At 42.7% G+C, this 17,642-nt stretch overlaps 1 long non-coding RNA gene across 1 annotated transcript; it reads right to left on the bottom strand.

Moving 5' to 3' along the window:
• Nucleotides 1-9,236: 9,236 nt before the first annotated feature.
• On the bottom strand, nucleotides 9,237-17,642 carry LOC145520111 (uncharacterized). Its single transcript, XR_014064218.1, has 3 exons — nucleotides 13,364-17,642; nucleotides 12,922-13,068; nucleotides 9,237-9,693 (listed from the first exon to the last, which is right to left on the bottom strand). It is a non-coding gene; the product is annotated as an uncharacterized LOC145520111 (long non-coding RNA).

The following is a 17,642-nucleotide window of genomic DNA, read 5'->3' as shown; positions in this document are numbered from 1 at the left end:
TTGTCCTCCAGAGTCCCTTCTCCTGTTCTTTCATTGTAATATAATCCTGGATTTTCACTTGGGCACAAGGCAACCCCTCCCACCCTTCTTGGTAGCAACAAAATTCTGGCCAATGGGGTGTGAGCGGAAGTGATGTGTGCGACTTCTGAATTATGCTCTGAAAAATAAGAAGCAAGCCCTGCTGTTTTTCTTACCCCTTACTGCTGGTGAGTCATCTTGTACCATGTAGATGGGAAGGATGGCAGAGAAATGGGATGGAAGAAGCCTGGTACCCTGTAATAGATTATTATTTCTCTATAATAAGCCATTCTAAACTATAGTTGCTTTAGTAACAAACATTTATGGTCTCCCTCTGGGTCAGAAATCTGGATCTCCTGGCTCAAAGTCTCTCTCAAGTCTGCAAACACAGTGCTGGCCAGGGCTGCTGTACCTCAGAGATTCCCTGAGGTGGCACCCATGTCCAAGCTCACTCCTGTGGTTGTTGGCAGCCATCAGGTCCCAGCTGGCAGTTAACCCAGGACATCAGTTCCTTGCCCTGTGGGCCTCTCCGTGGGACAGCTCACAGCATGGCAGCGGCTTCCCTGAGAGTGAAAGGGAGACAGAAAGAGCCAACAAAATGGAAGACACTCCTTCTGTACCCCACTCTCAGAAGCCACATCCCATTACCTCTGCCGTGTGCTGTTTATTAATAGAAGGAAGTCTCCAGGTCCAGCCTACATTTGAGAGGAAGTGTTTCCACAGGGGCATGAAGGAGGAGGAGGAGAGGGTCCCTGAAAGAGTTTTCAGAGGCTGCCTCCCATGGGTCCTGACACCATGAAGTTGCCCTCTTCTTGTTGGTCTGTTTCTGCTATAATCATTAGGAGAGGTTAAATAAACACTCACCTTCTTTAAAACAGGGTGTGCATCACAGTAGCCACACCTGCGTTCTAGTTGATAGTATTGAATTTGCTTCATTCTAGTGAAGATCCTTCAATAGACACTTCCTGGAACAAGTGCCCAACTAAACCCTTTTCTCAGAAAATGTCCCCCTTCCTCCACCTCTGCCCCTGCCTCTCCTTTCTGGGAATTTCTGTGACCATTTTTGTAATAACTAACTTCAGTCCTCCCTGGCTCCATCCAATTAAAGAAAGGTTAAACATCTGAACTAAGATGGGCCAACTCTGCCCCACAGGCATTTAGAAATGGAATCCAGAGACCCTGGTCAGTGCCCTGGACACCTGGGCATTGTGTGATGCTAGAACTAGGTCTGCACAGACATGGAAAGAGGGGAGGGAGAGGCAGATGTGCAGGGAGAGGCCTTCAGAGTGCATTCAGCTCATGGCTTCCTGAATCAGGTGCTGTCTAAGCCTGGCTCCCCCCATCCCAGGTGTGTGACATGCCTTCTTACCCTTCCAAAGATATGTCCTCACCTCACCCCCTCCTTTTTTTTCATTTAAACCAGTTTGAGGGGTCTTTGGGTCATTGAAATTAAACAATATCTGAGTACAAAAGGCCCTTTCTTGGTTTTCTGTGAATTTTCAACATTTGGTTTTCAACCTTAATGTTGTCTCAGCCAGCCCATGACATCCTTGCCCCTCTCCTACACCCCCTCCCTGAGAAAATAATGAAATCTTGCTGGAAAACACTAGGGTGGTCAACAGAGCCCGCTGGGAAAGAATGGTGCCAGCAAGAACGCTATGTTGATACATGTCTGTGATTTGATCCACTACTTAGTTGGAAGTCAGAAAAGGAGATGTTTTAGTTTGGTGTGGTGGAGGGGGGAGGGTGATACATCAATGAGGTGGGACACATAAGGTTTCAAAGGACTCAAGAGGTCATCTTCCCTTGCTTTCACCTTCTGTGTGCTCACATGCTGCTTGTCCAGACCAAAACCAAGTTACTCCACACCCTTGGCACTGAGTCGTTAGTTAAAAAGATCCCCCCCCCCCACTCTGAGTTCCCCCCGTGTCCTTCCCTGCAGCAGCTTTGCTGTGGTTCACTTTGAGTTTCCCAATGGCTCCCTAAGAGGCAGTCTCTGCTCTAAGACAGTGTCTCTTTCCACACATCCCCTCAACACACTGCTCTCTGTCTGTTTACTGCAGAATCCAGGCCAGGGTGCTGCGGACGGGTTGTATTTCTCCAGTGGAATTCTGCACGCCCCTTCCTGAGTCACATTCTGCATTCCGTTGATGCCTCCTCTGAGGAAGGGTCACTGGGAAGAAAGACTATTGGCTGCATGACCCATGGAGGGCTTGCACCCAACCTTGTCCTAGCAGCTGACCCTCCGGTGTAGAAGGAGGCTGAGTGGGGTGTGGTAAACAGGAAGGCAGCAAGCCCTGCTTGGCCTGGAGAGCAGGAAACATCAGCGACCACGCTCAGCCCTGGGCCCGGATCACAGCCATCTGAGCTTGCAACACCTCCCAGGCTGGTTTGAAGATTCTTCAGCAGCTTGGAGTTGTCAGTGCAGCAGGAAGAACTTGTCCTAAGATGCCACCTCAAGAATTTCATGGTTTCTGAGTCTGGTGTGATAGATGGATAAACAGATGGATGAAAGGAGGAGAAGGGAGAGTCAGAGGGAGCAGTGAGGGGCGGGCCGACCTCTCATCATCTTGTAGTAAACTGTTACTGACTCCGTCTCACCCTGCATGCCCAACCCTCCTTCACCAGCCCGTATTTTTTCTGTTTCTATGACTTCTAACATACTTTAATTTTATTATCTGTCTTTTCATTCTAGAATATAAGCTTTATGAGGACATGGATCTTTGTTCGTACCCTTATAGCTTCTGTCAGCCTCCACAGTGCCTGGTACACAGTGGATTCTCAAAAAATATTTATTGGATAGATGGATGGATAGAGGAATAGGTGGATAGATGGATGGATGGATGGATTCCCCTCGGGATGCTTTTAACAATATTCTTACTAATGTCTTTCACTATTCTCCTCCTGTCCTCCAAATCAGGAATGCCCTCTCCCAACCCTTCTAAACATGATCTCATTCATCTTCCATGGGCCAGCTCCACTGCTACTTCTGCAGTATGACAGTGCAGTTAAGAACCAGGCTTTCAGAGTTCAAATCCCTATTCTACAGCTTGCTTACTCTGTGACCTTGATTAAGTTACTTCATATCTCTAAGCCTTAGTTTCCTGATCTAATGGGATTCCTGTGAAGGCAAAATAATATGATGTCTGAAATATGCTTAATTAACACTCCTCTGCTACTGCTCCCCAACTAGGTATCTAGCATTTCCTCCTTTGAACACCCATATTACATTGACTCTCTTAAGAACTTGTCATATTTTCTCATATTCTAGTTATCTTTGTACACATAGTGCTTTCCTTAACAAAAGGGGCCTTCTCAACGGGCACATGAAAAGATGCTCAACATAGCTAATCATCTGGGAAATGCAAATCGATTTCACAATGAGATACCACCTCACACCTGTCTGAATGGCCATCATCAAAAAGAACTCAAATAACAAACACTGGCAAAGAGTGAAGGAAAGGGAACCTTCATACATTGTTGGTGGGAATGTAAACTAACACAGCCACTGTGAAAACAGTATAGAAGCTTCACAAAACACTAAAACAGAACTACCGTATAACCCAACAATTCTACTCCTGGGTATATTAAACAGTAATTTGAAAAGATATTTGTACCCATGGACGGAGGAGCCTGGTAGGCTACAGTCCACGGGATCGCTAAGAGTCGGACACGACTGCAACTTCACTTTCACTTTTCACCTTCATGCATTGGAGAAGGAAATGGCAACCCACTCCAGTGTTCTTGCCTGGAGAATCCCAGGGACAGGGGAGCCTGGTGGGCTGCCGTCTATGGGGTCGCACAGAGTCGGACACGACTGAAGCGACTTAGCAGCAGCAGCAGCAGCATGTACCCCAATGTTCACTGCAGCATTATTTATAATAGCCAAGATATGGAAGTAATCTAAGTATCCATCAACAGATGAATGGATAAAGAATATGTGAAACACACACACACACAAAATGGAATACTACTCGGCCATAAAAAGAATGAACTTTTGCCATCTGCAGCAACATGGATGGATTTGAAGGGCATTATGCTCAAGTGAAATAAACCAAAGGAAGACAAATACTACATGATATCACTTACGTATGGAATCTAAAAAATATTAAAAAACTAGTGGAATATAACAAAGAAGAAGCAGACCCACAGATATAGAAAACAAACAAGTGATCACCAATGGGAAGAAGGAAGGGAGGAGGGGCAATAAAAGGGTAAGGGGATTAAGGATATATAGTGGGGAATATAACCAATATTTCATAATCACTATAAATGGAATATAGACTTTAAAAATTGTGAACCACTATGTATAATAGCACACTTGTTACCTATATAATCCCTGGAGGAGGGCATGGCAATACACTCCAGTATTTTTGCCTGGAGAATTCCCATGGACAGAGGAGCCTTGTGGGCTATAGTCCGTGGGGTCACAAAGAGTCGGACATGACTGAGCGACTAAGCACAGCACAGCACAATCTATATAATATTGTATGCCAATCATCAATAAAAATAAATAAATAAATGAAAGGGAAGAAAGAAGGATCCTTCTGACACAGTATTTTGCAAATACATACTTTTAAACATCCTCCTTGAGTATCAATACCTGCAACAAAGAAGTCCCTAAGCCCAGAAGGGAAACATTGCTGGGAGGAAGGAGCAGGGGCAAGATCAGTGTTCAGAGGCTGGATGAAACATTGTCTAGAAGAGCTTGGAGGGTGAAATATTGTAATGTAAAAGCACATAATCAAAGACCCATTTACACAGCACAAGCATTTCACATTGTGAGCTGCAACTTCACACAAGTTTCTGAGTGAGAGGAGGAATCAGCCATCTCCTGTGAACCAGAAGCCCCTTGTTCAAAGAGAGCTGGTGCGGGAGCCAAAGTCAGGCCCAGGCTTGAGGCAGCAAAGCCTTGGCTTCCGTAGGAAAGGACCTGCCCCTTGCTATTATGGTGATCCCTGGAAAGTCACTCCTGATAAACACCGGTGTGTTTCTGCAATCTGGCTTTCGTCCCTTCGAAGATTCCTAAACGGGGGGTCATTAACAGAGCTGAGGAAGCCAAGAAAATGCATTGAGAGTATAAACAGCCTGACAGGACATTTATACAGCAGCAAGCAGAACTGGGTCCCCCTTCCCCGGTGTGCTGGAGGCCAGCAGGGGAGATCTAGAGAGCTAGACATCCATCTTTGTTCTTCTTTCTGAGATGGGCTGCTTCTGGCAGTTAGGAAAGATCCTGGCTGAGTTTCTGGGAAGGATGAGCGATGGGGTGGGTTTGCAGGGACAGCGGCAGATGGAGGAAACGTCATCCTACTCCAACTCAGGACCACCGAAGCTCTTTTATAGGAAACAGAAGAGGAGAAATCATAATCTAACTTCTTTCTTCCAGCTTTATTGAGGTACAATTGACAATTCCCAGTCTCTAGTAACCACCAGTCAACTCTTTGCTTCTATGAGTTTGACTATTGTAGGTTTCACTGATAAATAGAATCATGCAGTATTTGCCTTCTGTATCTGGCTTATTTCATTTAGCATAATGTCCTCCAGGTTCCTCCATGTGGTTGCAAATAGCAGGATTCCCCCTTTCTTTTTTTTAAACCTGAGTAATATTCTGTTATACCTGTATATATAAAATGAATATATTTATTCATTCACCTATTGACATTTAGAGCTTCCCTGACAGCTCAGTTGATAAAGAATGCGCCTGCAATGGAGGAGATCCTGGTTCAATTCCTGGGTCAGGAAGATCCACTGGAGAAGGTATAGGCTACCCACTCCAGTATTCTTGGGCTTCCCTTGTGGCTCAGCTGGTAAAGAATCACCTGCAATGTGGGAGACCTGGGTTCGATCCCTAGGTTGGGAAGATTCCCTGAAGAAGGGAAAGGCTACCCACTCCAGTAATCTGGCCTGGAGAAGTCCATGGACTATATAGTCCATAGGGTCACAAAGAGTCGGACCCGATTGAGAGACTTTCACTTTCCCATTGACATCTAGGTTGTTTCCATGTCTCCGCATCTTTGCTATTGTGAATAACGCTGATTTGAACGTGGGAGTGTAGATTAATTATCAGGGAAATGCCAGCAAAACCACAATGAGATATCATCTCACATCTGTTAAGACGACTGTAATCAGAAAGACAAAGACAACACGTGTTGGCAAGGATATGGAGAAAAGCAAACCCATGTCCATTTTTGAGGTAATGTAAACTGATACTTTTGAAAGCTGAATGAGCCAACCTGACTTTACTGTTGTATCCATGATCAGGATTCAATGATTTAGAAACTTAATCCTCCATGTCCTCCTTCCCTATGTGCCAGGCTGGCAGGATCCTTTGTCCTGGAAAACGTTTATAAAAGTCTAAGAGTACATATGTATGAGTATATGCCTGAAGGAGAGGCAGCCTTGAGATCCAACAGCGGCTTTGCCATTTACTGACTATAAGTCTATCAGACCTGGGCAAGTGACTGCCTTCCTAAGGTTTGCTTTCTCTGGCTCCAAAATGGAAATAAGTTTAATACCTTTCTCATGGGTTCTCCTTAGGAATAATAAAGAAATAAGCACAATTCCAGGCTGCCAAATGCCCTCAATGAAGGGTAGTCCCTTCGATTATCATTAAAAGATGAAACCTGTGTTCTTTGGTGGGAAAGGAAGAAGCCCTCATGTCAGAGATGAGAGAAGAACTGGCTGTTGGAATCTGAGTAGAATGAGTGTCCTGAAGCCATATATTGGGCTTTCCAATTTGAAAGAAGTTTACAACTTTTTAGTAGAGGTGATGGATAGGTTCACTGTGTTGATTGTGGAGTTGTATTACATATGTCAAAAACAAACGTATCAAATTATATACTTTCAATGAGTACAGTTTATTGCATTTCAGTTTTATCTCAATAAAGCAGTTAAAAAGGAAAATAATTCACTTGTAGAACAGCAACAAAAAGACCATAATAATAATGGTTTTCAGGCTGGTGATTATAAGTGGATGGACATGCGGGTGTATGAAAACTTCAGTATAAACAACATTTCACATATGACTATTCCTTGCAGTTTTCTTAAAACCCTTCCTTTCTCTTCCCCTTCATCTATCCAGATCCTTCCTTTTTAAGCCCCACTCAAGTCTCACCTTCTCTCAGAAGCCTTCACAGGCCACTCCACCTCATCATAATTGAACCCACCTATGAATGTCTTAGGGTTTCTGAGGTGGTACAGTGGTAAAGAATCTGCCTGCCAAAGCAGGAGATGCAAGAGAAGGGAGTTCAGTCCCTGGGTCAGGAAGATCCCCTGGAGCAGGAAATGGCAAACAGCTCTGGTATTCATGCCTGAAGAACTCCATAGAGAGAGGATCCTGGCAGGCTGCAGTCTGTAGGGTCGCGAAGAGTCAGACAAGACTGAGAGGCTAAGCATATACATGTCTTAATACATACACACTAATTTCTCAGATAGTGCCTGAGATTCCTCATGTGCGCCCATTCTATTATTTAAATCATTATTTAACTTCATGTGTCTGTGATGATTTTGAGCTTTGAAGAATAGGAGACATCTTTTGTGTCTTTGAGCACATAGTGCTTGTTAAATATCAATATTTCCTATAGAATGATGAAATTTAGAGTTCTACCTCCTAGGCTTGACTCTAAGCACCATAAACTCTAAGGAATGATCCCCAGTCTCCTACTGGATAGGAATTCTATGGTATCAACCATTGCTTGACTAAATAGACTATCAGTTACATTTGATTGTTTATCATTTGTTTTCAAAGGATCTGTTTTAACTAGTGTGTTCATCCATGATGGCTTTTCATACAAAACTAATGGCTCTCAGACTTGAGAAACGCCCCCCAAAAGCCTTGTTTGATTGCAGCAGAGTTTCAAAGACTTGTTTCAGCCCATCTGTATGTGAGCAGCATAGTTCTCAATGCCAGTCAAGCTGGGGTCCCAGACCATAGGGTGCGTGGGTCAGTTCCCTAATGACACTCCAGTGGCGGCACTGACCCTATTCCATTATCCTAAGCCCTTGCCTTTTCTGTTTGTTTGTTTTGAACTCTCCTGGAAGTCTAATGGAGACAAATACCACGCCTCCCAGTAAAGGAATGACATTTACAACCCCTCTCTACTCCCGCAAATGGGGGGATTATCTAGCGATTTCCCCGTCAGCGATCCCTGGCACCTCAGGTGTCCTCTCAGCCTGGTGCCCTCGGAGTCAGCTCCAAGGCTGGTGGTTTCAGCAGCCAGGGAGCCTCAGACCTTAACGGCAGGCTCACGATTGAGAGTTAGCAGAACAGCTCTAAGTATCCTCTTCCTGTTTCAGAGGGTTGCTGGCAAGTTTCTAAAAACCTGCAGCTTATTTATGTCTTTAATGCTGGGCTCCTGGCCACTGCTCATTTCAGGACTAGCTGCAGCTCTGTTCAATATTAGGTCAAATCTCCCACCCCCGCCACCATCTACATGAGGAAGGATGGACACCATCGTGTTCAGTCCCTGCCAAGGAAGCAAATGGGGGTGCCACGGGGCTGGATGCATGCTGGGTAAGTGGCGTGGTGGCATCTGTTTCTCTAATGGAACACAGAGAGCAGCTTTGGGGAGTAGGAACTGAAAATACGGGAATATTTAGGAGGAAATGCTCTTTCCCCAAGATAGTCTTTATGGTTCTGTCTTTCCTTTCAATAATCATTTACTGCTGAATTAATTGTTGACTTTGCAGTTCCTATACTGGGATCCATGGTGTCAGCGGATGTTTCTTTTAAAAAAATGTAGAAGGAAATTTTTTTTTTAAAACCTAGGGAAATAAAGATCTGGGGAATAAGGGCTCTAGGACCAACCATGGGAAGTGGTGAGAAAGGTTACAGAGTTATGGAAGAGTGATGTCCGAGGCAGGTCAGATGCAGACCAGGCAGGAAGTAGGTCTGTTCAACAAATAATAAAATGACAATGCTCAGGGAGAAAACAGAGACCTCCAGCTGAGAGAGTTTAGTGCAGACTAACTTTTCTTGATGTAATTCCAGGAAAGGTTTCTCACTTTCAGGAGAGACACTGCACGCAGACTGCTGTGGCAGACCTTACTGTTTGCCTCTTCTAGAGCTCACACTTGCACACGCATGCATGTGTGTGTACAATCACACCCACACACATACCCACACACACATACTTCTTCCCTGTTGGTAGAGCCTTGATTTTGTCTAGGTGCCCCACTCCCATGTTCTCAATGGAACACATCATCCTGGTCCCAGAAGATGAACATTATAATAATTTTTAATGATAGTAACTTTTTGCCATGTAGTGGTTTGGGCGCAACCACATAACACAAATCTGACAAGTGGAAGCTGAGGTGGTCCTTTCAGGACTTCCGGAAAGATTGTTCTTCATAATAAGAAGAGACAGACACACGGAAGGGCTTCCCAGTTGGCGCTAGTGGTAAAGAACCTTGCTGCCAATGCAGGTAGACGTGAGAGACCTGGGTTCAATTCCCGGGTTGGAAAGATCCCCTGGAGAAGGGCATGGCAGCCCACTCCAGTATTCTTGCCTGGGGAATCCCATGGACAGAGGAGCCTGGCAGGCTGCAGTCCACAGCGTTGCACAGTTGGACACGACTGAAGCAAGTTAGCAGCAGCAGACACATGGAAAGAAACACCCCTACTTGCTGAGTGTGGATTTTCTGTGATGCATCAGAACTACTGCAAGCATCATACACCTTGTCAGAGAATGGAGAGAGGGTTGTAGACATTCTGGGAATGGCAGAACAGCAGGATGTTAAAGACCTAGATCCTTGATGATGCAGTCAAATGGCCAAATTGACCCTGGAGCCACTCCACCCCTGGACTTGGTATTAACAGATTGAATTCCATTCTGCTTAGGCCACTTGAAGCTGAGTCTTTGGTTGTTTGCAGTTAGATGTTTCATGTTAAGAGCTTTTTCCCTTGAAAAAACACATCTAACAACTTGATACATTAGGCTACCTACTTAGTTCCTTGGCAAAACTCTTCACTTAGCCCCATCACAGTGTAAAGTTTGGCCCTCCAGTTGCCGCTGGACATTGCCTTCCTCTGCACCCCTACCCCAGCTCCCTCTCCTTTGAGGATGTCATGGCTCCCACACTCACCAAATCCAACCACCATGGTTGTATCTACTGATGGCTCAGAGCACAGGTTTTAAAGTCAGACAGACTTGAGTTTTAACCCTGGCACTACCACATGTCTGTTGTAGTTCTCATAAAATGAATTCAACTTCCCTGAGCCAGTTTCCTCAGCTATAAAACAGGATAAATAGCTCATCTCATAGGTCTATTTTAAGAATTCTATGAGATGATCATGAAAAGAGCTTAACAGTCCCTAATATGCTGGAAGTGGTCTGTAAGTCATAGCCTTAACAATGGTAATAATGATTTTTAATTAAAATTGATAATTGCTTTGGATTGACTAAGGCTACCTGATTCAGAGTGGATCGTTCAAATAGCAATAGGGCATGAATGTTACCAAATGCAGCATAGTAGCAAGGAAAGTAATCTGGACACTTTCCGTATAATTTGATATTTTACTAAACATATTTCATTTGTTTACTCCCCAAAGAATCTTTTAAACATCAGTATCATTCCCACTTTACTGAAGCAAATGGAGGTAAAGAGATCCTCACTGAGTGTCTCAGCTCACATACTGGTGATTGAAATCTACATCTTAACACATTCCAGAATACAGCTCTTTCCTCCATGTTGCCCTGTGCATTCACATCCACCCAGCCGTTGAAGTCGATTGTTCTCGGCTCCTAAACTTTTGTGACTAGCTTCTAGTACATCCTAGATTGGTTGGTTGCTTTCTGTTTCAGAAGTTTGCATGTTAATATCCCTTGAAAATGTTCAGTGGCTCCGAGAGTGTTTCCGTGTTGGGGGAAAGGAGGAGAATTACGGCAAGCCTCCCAGTGTTCCAGCAAATTCGATGGAAGGCTGGGTTTGCTGCTGTGCTTTGTCTAAGCAGCTCCTGGTTTGGGCAATAATTTATATATTCACACTACTTCTTAGCTTTTCTTTGTTTACCCAGGGGGTGAGACTTTGTGATAAGCAGTCTCTAATGAGGTTTATGTGACTAGGAGTGGACATGTGCTGCTAAAACTGTTTACTATCTGCTGAGTGTCAACAGGGTCCACTGGGTAGCTGTCAAGACATACTTGTTCAAACAGAGAAGGATAGAAAAAAGAGAGAGGGGAAGGAAATTTTCTATCCAAGGAAAATAGGGATGGGTTAGAAGCTAGAGTAGGAGATCTTTTGGAAATTCATTGCCAAAGAAATAACTTAGTTTAATGGCTTGGTAATATGTATAAAGTCTATTTTCACTGGTCTTCTTGTAGATGACAGTCTAAATTGTTCTCTCCCCAAAGCCACCCACGTACTGTGGACATCTTTTGTTATCTTCTTCACTAGGGTCTACCAAGGTCAACTCAAAGTGGGAACCTATTTATGAAAGGCTGAGTTTCTTCAGGTTTTCTGTTGTTTTGCAGTATTTGAAGAAAGACTTGAGGTGATCACTGATCAGGGATCTTTAGAAGACAGCTCTTGTCTTGAGTGGAAGTTGTACTGAATTACCATTTGAACCCTTTCCAGCTCCAAGATTTAGCCTTGTAAGCATTGGTTGGCTGTTGAGTTTCTCTAATGTCTTAGAGATATATCAGTCTCCTGATATATCTTTTGGGTTTATTCTACTTCTGTAAAGTTCAAAGTAAGAATATGACCTCTCTGAAATATACAGTCTTTAGGGAAGCTCTTGATCTGGCTCTGAGTTCCACTAAAAACAAAATTTTGAGTGCCAGTCATTTATTTTTGGGGTGACCATGGGAAGCACTGTTAAGGAAGTGAAGAAGGGATAAGAAAGGGAAAGAAGCCAGTGGAGGGTGCATTTTGGAGTCAGTTAGCAGGGTGGGCAACTGGAATTCAGTCCTGCTGGAAGGTAGTATAGAACATGCCTCAGAGTTATCTCAACTGAAGGATTTAGGAAGCTGGTGAATTTACCTATCGGTAACATCTCAAACCTGCTACTGATTCAAGGATTACCAAGGGTATTAACTCTGGTATTTCTAGCCTATCCTATGCACAAACAGAGCTTGATCCTGCAATCAGGTAGAAAGTCTTCAGGAACAGAGTTGTCAATGTTCACAGCAAGCAAGCAGCCTTGGGTGAGTAGAGGTGAAAGTTAAGGCCAGTGGGCAGAGTGCCAGTGGTGTGTGCTAGACTATTGTCTTTGTGGTACTCAGCTTCTGAAATTTCTTTCTCCTGATTCTAGGCACTAGTGTTTTACATGACCTTCAGGTGTGAGGAAGGGGAAGGTGGAAATAGCTTTGTATTTCACCACCACATCGTTTTCTGATGCTACAGTTCTAGTCAGCTCCTCCACGTTGTAACACAACTTAGAAGCACATGATGAAAACACCGTCTCTTGTAAGTGTGTGAATTGAGGTAATGTAGATTATGGATGTGAATTAGTGAAATGTTGATGTGGACTTTTGAATCTGCTGTTTAAAAATCTATTGCTACAGAATCTCTGAACAGATTATTGTTTCTTTAACACATTAGAACAGCCCTTTGTTGTACTCTGTGTGTGTTTCTTCAACTAGATAAGCTCTTTGAAGACTGCATACAGAAAACCTGTTTGGCGGCCACGCCGGGGCGGATCGTGCGGCCGCCGACTCCCTCGCGACTCGCGGCGTCGGGGCCTGTGGCTCGTGCGCGGCCGCCCCTTGGCCCCAGAGCCCCTTGGCGGCGCCACCATGTACTCGGGAGCTGGCCCCAGCCTCACTGGTAGTACCGAGAGATCGGGTTTTCGTGGATTTGCATTATCTGGAGGTGTGCGGATGCCCCGAAATTGAAGTTAAGGCTTGATGTCAGGAGGCAGTTCCCAGGGAAGAGGCCCTGGCGCAGAAGCTGGTATAGACTTACCTGGTGGCTCAGAGAGTAAAGCGTCTGCCCGCAATGCGGGAGACTAGGGTTCGATCCCTGGGTCAGAAAGATCTCCTGGAGAAGGAAATGGCAACCAGTTCCAGTATTCTTGCCTGGAGAATCCCATGGACGGAGGAGCCTGGTAGGCTACAGTCAACAGGGTCGCAAGAAGTCGGACACAACTGAGTGACTTCACTTTCGCTTTCATGAGCATTTTAGAATAAATACCTTTTAAATACCTAGATGTTGAGTTACTAGATCAAAAGGCACATGACTGTAAAAGATTTCTGAGACATTCCTTCAAAATCACCTAGTTTGGGTGACAGTGATTTTTTTCCCCCAAGTGCTAATGCATGCCAGATGGGCAATAAATTAAAAAAAAAAAAAGATTGTATACAATTTTGCATAATCATTTAACAGAAAATGTATTATTATTATGTACCTGAGATGAAGTACATTCTAGGAAAGAGGTTTGGACTATGAGGACAGTCCTTACCCACAAAGAAAGCAAGCTCGACACAGTTAAAATAAATAACAAGGAGCTGAGGGAAATTTCAGGGAAAATTTCGTTCCCTCGACAGAAAAATTACAAGATTTTATGGGGGATTTTCAACTGAAGATGTCGGACTGAGTGCATGCCTCAATATCTAGTACCTCCTGAAATTTCTCTCAAATAACAATAAAAGGATGGGAAAAAAGGCATAAACACATAAAAACAAAGAATTCCAAAGAGGATACAATAGCAACAAAATTTTGGAAATTGGAGAGCAGATGTCTGCATAGTTACTGATCATCTCAAGAGAAAGATAAATCTTAAGTGAGGGAAATGGAGACACAATTTATAGTGAAGAACTCACAAGAGTCTTAGGAATTAGAGGCACTTGTAGAATTTGGGGAAGAGGTGAGGCTAACAGTATTGAATGAAAATCTGTTTAAGAAGAGCTTAGACCCTTCATATCCCTTCTCTCTTGTGGAGCCAGGTGAAAGACTCTCCCCAACCTGAGAAGAAGAAAGAGGATTGGTTTTTGGAAAAGATAAATCATGGTTTATGGACTGGGGGACACCAATCACAGCTGAGGGTGGAGATCGTGTAATAAAAGCAGAATGACCTCAATGGTGAAAAATTGAAAGTATTTCCCCTAAAGTCAGGAACAAGACAAGGGTGCCCACTCTCACCACTATTATTCAACATAGTTTTGGAAGTTTTAGCCACAGCTATCAGAGAAGAAAAAGAAATAAAAGGAATCCAGATTGGAAAAGAAGAAGTAAAACTCTCACTGTTTGCAGATGACTTGATCCTCTACATAGAAAACCCTAAAGACACCACCAGAAAATTACTAAAGCTAATCAATGAATATAGTAAAGTTGCAGGATATAAAATTAACACACAGAAATCCCTTGCATTCCTATACACTACCAATGAGAAAACAGAAAGAGAAATTAAGGAAACAATTCCATTCACCACTGTGATGAAAAGAATAAAATACTTAGGAATAAATCTACCTAAAGAAACAAAAGACCTATATATAGAAAACTATAAAACACTGATGAAAGAAATCAAAGATGACACAAAGAGATGGAGAAATATACCATGTTAATGGATCAGAAGAATCAATATAGTGAAAATGACTATACTACCCAAAGCAACCGATAGATTCAATGCAATCCCTCTCAAGCTACCAATGGTATTTTTCAGGGAACTAAAACAAAGAATTTCACAATTTGTATGGAAATACAAAAAACCCTGAATAGCCAAAGCAATCTTGAGAAAGAAGAATGGAAATGGAGGAATCAACCTGCCTGACTTCAGACTATACTACAAGGCTACAGTCATTAAGACAGTATGGTACTGGCACAAAGACAGAAATATAAATCAATGGAACAAAAAAGAAAGCCCAGAGATAAATCCATGCACCTATGGACACCTTATCTTTGACAAAGGAGGCAAGAATATACAATGAAGAAAAGACAATCTCTTTAACAAGTGGTGTTGGGAAAACTGTCAACCACTTGTAAAAGAATGAAACACCATACACAAAAATAAACTCAAAATGGATCAAAGATCTAAATATAAGACCAGAAACTATAAAACACCTAGAGGAAAACATAGGTAAAACACTCTCTGACATAAATCACAGCAGGATCCTCTATGACCCACCTTCCAGAGTAATGGAAATAAAAGCAAAAATAAACAAATGGGACCTAATTAAACTTAAAAGCTTTTGCACAACGAAGGAAACTATAAGCAAGGTGAAAAGACAGCCTTCAGAATGGGAGAAAATAATAGCAAATGAAGCAACTGACAAAGGATTAATCTCAAAAATATACAAGCAGCTCATGCAGCTCAATTCCAGAAAAATAAATGACCTAGTCAAAAAATGGGCCAAAGAACTAAACAGACACTTCTCCAAAGAAGACATACAGATGGCTAACAAACACATGAAGAGATGCTCAACATCACTCATTATCAGAGAAATGCAAATCAAAACCACAATGAGGTACCGTTTCACACACGTCAGAATGGCTGCTATCCAAAAGACTACAAACAATAAATGCTGGAGAGGGTGCAGAGAAAAGGAAACCTTCTTACACTGTTGGTGGGAATGCAAACTAGTACAGCCACTATGGAGAACAGTGTTGAGACTCCTTAAAAACTGGAAATAGAATTGCCATACGACCCAGCAATCCCACTGCTGGGCATTTACACTGAGGAAACCAGAATTGAAAGAGAGACGTGTACCCCAATGTTCATCACAGCACTGTTTACAATAGCTAGGACATGGAAGTAACCTAGATGTCCATCAAAAGATGAATGGATAAGATATACGCAATGGAATAGTACTCAGCTATTAAAAAGAATGCATTTGAATCAGTTCTAATGAGGTGGATGAAACTGGAGCCTATTATACAGAGTGAAGTAAGTCAGAAAGAAAAACACCAATACAGTATATAAACGCATATATATAGAATTTAGAAAGATGGTAGTGATGACCCTATATGTGAGACAGCAAAAGAGACACAGATGTAAAGAATAGACTTTTGGACTCTGTGGGAGAAGGCGAGGGTGGGCTGATTTGAGAGAATAGCACTGAAACATGTATATTACCATATGTGAGATAGATCGCCAGTCCAGGTTCAATGCAGGAGACAGGGCTTTCAGGGCCGGTGCACTGGGATGACCCTGAGGGATGGGATAGGGAGAGAAGTGGAAGGGGGAGATTCAGGTTGGGGAACACATGTATACCCATGGCTGATTCATGTCAATGTATGGCAAAAACCACTATAATATTGTTAAGTAATTAGCCTCCAATTAAAATAAATTAATTAAAAAAAAGAAAACAAAAATAAAGAAAACCAAAAAAAAAGCAGAATGATTAAATGAATATTTACTGAATGTTGTAATTCAAACACTCATCTCCCCCTACTTGTCTCTCAAAGCACTGGAAATCAGATTTATATCTTCCATTAACACAGCCTTCTCTCTGGAATCTGATCAACTCACAGGAAAAGACCTAAAGATAATGAGAGTTCCCTAGAAAATGACTTGTCCAGCTCACCCTACCATGAAGCTCACAGTTGATAACCCCACTGACTCAGAATTTCCAGTCAGCTTTAGAGTGTCCCGCTTTTAAATATGAGTATATATCCAAGCCAGACATATTAGGGGAAACTCTCAATTACAAAATACTAGGGACAAAACCAAAACACAGAGGAAAATAACTTGGAGGCAGAGAAAAACTGAAAAGAAAAAAAACTATAATTATTATCTTTAGGAAAAGAAGATGTTGCAGCATGAAACAGAAGTGGGAGACTAAATAAAGACTAAGTATTAAAGTATTATTTAATACTCAGAACAAAGAAGAGGTCTCAGAAATTAAAAACAAGATAGAAGAAATTTAAAACCTCAGAAGAAAGGGAGAAAAAAAAAGAACAAAATGAAAAAGAGAAGGAAAACAGGAGAGAACAGAGAATAAGTTACAGAACCTTTCCAGAATCTCCAATATCCAAATAAAAGGAGTTCCAGAGAAGATGATGTTATCAACAAAATGATTGCAGGAAAACTCTCAGAACTGAAATATATGAGTTTCCAGAGTGAAAGATAATCACTGTGACCTTCAGAGCATATGTTTAGAAGACACTGCAGGTACTTTGTCCAGATCTCCTGTACCTGCCCAGCACATTCAACTGCTTCCCTCTCAGAGCTCATAGTCCCTTTGTCTGAGGCAGCTGTGTCTCCTGGAAGGATCTGTCCACCACTCCAGCTTCTACACAGGAGAGTTCACACCAATGACTGATGAGAAAGGTCTAGAGCCTTGCCCCAAAAGAGGAACCAATGCTGGTACAACTTGTGTACCCGAGCAGTGCTGGGTACTGGCCAAAGCTAGCTTCCAGCCAAAACCAGATCCTTAGCTCTTTTCCTCAGACCCATCCTCCTTCCCTCATTTACATTCTCCTGAGATGAATCCCTCAATTAGTCACATGCACTCAAACTCCTGTCTCAATCTCAGTTTCCAGGAAACCCAACGGAAGGTGATAGGAAACAAAGAGGATTCTAAAAGCGTTCAGAGATAAAAAGTAGGATTATACAAAGTCTCAAGAAGCAGAATGGCATTGACTTTCTCAAACTTGGAGGCTGAAAGACAAGGGAGAGGTTCCTTAAAAATTCTAAAGGAAAATGATTTCCAACATAGAATTGATGTCAAGGGCATGAGTGCATGTGT

The sequence above is a fragment of the Giraffa tippelskirchi genome, chromosome 1 (assembly GCF_054371585.1).
Source record: "Giraffa tippelskirchi isolate mGirTip1 chromosome 1, T2T-mGirTip1v1.2.pri, whole genome shotgun sequence".
NCBI lineage: Eukaryota > Metazoa > Chordata > Mammalia > Artiodactyla > Giraffidae > Giraffa > Giraffa tippelskirchi.
The sequence above is the reverse complement of the archived record's forward strand: the minus strand, read 5'-3'. Positions and strand labels throughout refer to the sequence as shown.